The sequence below is a fragment of the Hylaeus anthracinus genome, unplaced genomic scaffold (assembly GCF_026225885.1).
Source record: "Hylaeus anthracinus isolate JK02 unplaced genomic scaffold, UHH_iyHylAnth1.0_haploid 11978, whole genome shotgun sequence".
Lineage (NCBI taxonomy): Eukaryota > Metazoa > Arthropoda > Insecta > Hymenoptera > Colletidae > Hylaeus > Hylaeus anthracinus.
The window spans coordinates 1893370-1897088 of NW_026534326.1; the positions used below are offsets into that span (position 1 = coordinate 1893370).

Consider the following 3719-nt stretch of genomic DNA (forward strand, 5'->3'; position numbering starts at 1 on the left):
ACAACATTTTCGCTAAGGAAAAAGTTGTTTCAAATCACCTCCCGAACTACCTCCTTCAATGACCTCCACCAATTTTGGGACACCCTGTATATAGAGAGTGAAGGTGATTTGAAACAACTTTTTCCTTAGCGAAATTGTTGTCCGAGGCTTCGTTCAGGAGATATTAACGGTTAAAGCTCGACCAATCAGAGCGCGAGTATGCCGGCGGAGCGCGGTCGCCTAGCGCGTAGCCACGCCTACTGCGGGCGCTCCAACGGTATACGCGCGCTCTAATTGGTCCGGGGTTTTCCGTTAATATCTCCGTAACGAAGCCTCGTACAACATTTTCGATAAGGAAAAAGTTGTTTCAAATCACCTCCTGAACTACCTCCTTCAATGACCTCCACCAATTTCGGGACACCCTGTATATATAATATACTGTATATATACGATTACAAAATACGACAATTTTTGAAAATAAACTAATAACATTTTTCGATAAACATTGATTAACCTTGGAAAATTAATATAAATATAATATATCGCATAAATCGGATATATGCTCGATACCATTTGTGTTTAAGTGAAAAACAAAATACCAGAGGCCCTTTCAGGAAATTGTTTAAATAAATCAAATGATAATTATTCGAAATAGTAACTGAAATTTTAACCAAAGAGATCAACAAGTTGTTGCATTTGGACGTGTACCAGACTACCGTCTTCGTTCGGGTATTGTGCTAAGGAACCAAGTACTATTTCTCCCGAAATAATTATTCAGGAACGTATGGCAGCCAGAACAACCGATTTGTCGAAAATACGCGAGGCCAACGCTGGAACAGTTTTCGGTTACTTAACTGTCCGCTGACTAAAACCCGAAGAATTCGCGGCGGACTATTTTTGTCCACTACTGCGCTATTCGACCTATTTTACGTTAATACAACCTTTTTTAGAAATAACAATTACTTGTGATATTTAAAAACAAAATTGATGGTAGCATTATAATAGGAATTAAATAATAAAGTAATGATAATAAAATGAAATGATCAAAATTAATTTCTCTTTGATCTTAAAATAGAACATAAAAAATCAGCAATAATAATAAAATCAGCAATAATAATAAAAATAAAATTAATTTCCCTTTGCTCTATAAAATTCATTGCATTAATAACAACAAACATGCTCTCTTCTTCTTCTATGCAAATCCAACCAAGTGACACCCTGTATAATAATATATCGTCGCTATTAATGAATCGAGTGAGAATGGTAATATTTTAACGATAATTATGTATATTCCATAACTGAATCGAAATTTACTCATTGATATCGCGTAATCCCGGAAACGTGAATAATAATAGAACCATCACGAGATCATGAAAACTTCGTTAACTCTTTCTCGAACCACTGTGTTAAGAGCTCAATGCTTTGAACCTCATTAATAATTATCAGTATTATTACAGAAGAACCTGTTAATATTATCCATGGCAATGCTAGCACCGTCGTCCAATTATTTTGAAACCCATGTCAACTAAAATTGAATTTCTCTCTTCAAATATACGAAACGGTTGAAATTTAAAAATAGAAACGACACGGAGACTGTGAAAGGTACTCTGGTGACAGTTATCATCTTGCGTATCGGAAAATGAAAATTGTGCCCGCGAAAGAATAATTCTAGCAATCTTGTATCGACACAGAAGATACACTGGGGATATAGAGAAATAAAAAACGTGCGTAGTTTCACATATGTCTCGCTTAACGCGATGTAGTTAAGTCGGTGAAATGGCTGAGCGCGTTAGACGAGTGGCTGCAACCGCTGAGGTCGGCGGATCGATCCCTCTCGGACTTGAACATTTTTTTCAAACCATATTTACCTTGTATCTCTCAGCAAAAATACCACAAAAAGAATCATAATTCGAATCAAAGATGGCGTCAACAACATGGAGGTTATAAAAATATCTCAGACTCCAAATAATGGAGAGAAAAGCGTTGAAAAGAAAATGTGATATTTACAGGGGAAATGTGTCAAGAATCAACTCCATTCTATAGGATCCCAAAATTCGAAAAATCCCTAGACAGCATCAAGATGGCGACTGGAAAATTCCATAATCTAATCAGAAGATTCCACAGAGCCAAACTACAGCTCGAAATATTACAGAAAACAATTGGTATTTAAAGAAATATAATATTTACAGTGGGAAGGACAAAAATTCCTGCTCCCATGGGTCCCCCAAAATTCGAAAAATCCCTAGACAGCATCAAGATGGCGACTGGAAAATTCCACGATTCAATCAGAAGATTCCATAGAGCTAAACTACAGCTCGAAATATTACAGAAAACAATTGGCATTTAAAGAAACAATACATATCTCCAATGGTAGTGACTCTAAAAGTCCCCGCTCGCGAGATGTACATAATCCTGAAAAAATTCTCTAGATCCCTTACGACAACATGGACGACTAGAAAATCTCACACTCTGATAGGAAAAGGCCTAAAGCGAGAACATAAAAAATCTTGGCTGTTATCTTCGTATTGGAAGAAAGTCGAAGACGTCGCGTGACTTTTGGAGCTGTCTATAGTCGGGAGTATAGTAGCGTTAGTATAGAGCGTATACTATAGATGCTAGAGGTGCCACGAGAGAGTAGCAAGAGAGATGGAGGATTCTATATCCGTGCAGACGCAAGTCAGCCCGCGAGGCCGTATTAGGGAAGGTGCTAGATTCTCCACTCCGTCGTTACCCCTACCTACCAAACGTGCAAATCCACGTGTCCTTTGCGTCTCATTCTTTAGATTTGATTATTCAACGTAACGAAAATCCTCTCTGGTTACTTATGGCATCGTCTGGCATCAAGTAACCCCATTGAAAGCGATGAGACATTTAAACGTTTTCATCCTCGGGTTTCCAATATTTTTTTAGCCTTCGGGACATTAGAGAGATAACCGAATCGACTCCCGGTTGACTAACTGTCGCGTCGCGCGTTACTCCGAAATACAAGGAATTCGGCGATCTCGCCGGAAGCGCGGATGATTAGCTCAGTTCTAAGTGCATCGTGTCTCGACCGAGCAATTTGTTTGGGCCGTTTCCAATTAACCGTCGCACCGGGTATAATTTCTCAATTTATGATGAATCTATTTCAGGGAATTGAAAGATTTGTCAGAAACAAGGATGCGGAGGGAAGCTTCAGCTTCGAGAAATTTATTTTGACTGGATCATTTCCAATTAATCCGGTCGGATTACCGTTTTCGATTTCTGACGAATCTATTTTCGGCCGGTGGAAGAAACTTGTTAGACATTAAGGTGGACGGTGCAAGTTTTTTTCGACGATCATTTTGGCTGTTATCCCGGAATTTATGGTGAATATATTCGAGGGAGTCGGAAGATTCGTTAAGGATTAATGGTGCAGAGTCTGAGGATATTGAGTGTTAGAAGGAAAATTAGTGTAACTTGTTAGGTCGTTGGAATTGGAAGGGTTTGAAAATTGTTTCGAGATGCTTCCTTTCGTGGGCATCTCGTGCCACTCTGTATGAATGTTAACACTGGTGGAGTCCAGGGATTTTAATTTTCAAAAGAAAAATTAGTCTTAGTTTCTGGGTTTTTTTTGGATCACAAGGGTTAGGTCTGAGGCAGAAAGTTTTCCCAGCTATTTCTCTACCAAGAGCATCTGGAGTGCCACTCTGTGTGACTATTAAGACCGTTATGGCCCAGGAATATTGAATGTCAAACGAGAAATTACTATAACTTCTTGT

At 38.7% G+C, this 3719-nt stretch overlaps 1 protein-coding gene across 2 annotated transcripts in view; it reads right to left on the minus strand.

The window, feature by feature from the left end:
* LOC128896688 (muscle LIM protein Mlp84B-like) overlaps positions 1–3719 on the minus strand; it is a 22968-nt gene that overhangs the window by 18521 nt on the left and 728 nt on the right. The gene's annotated exons all lie outside the window — the stretch shown is intronic.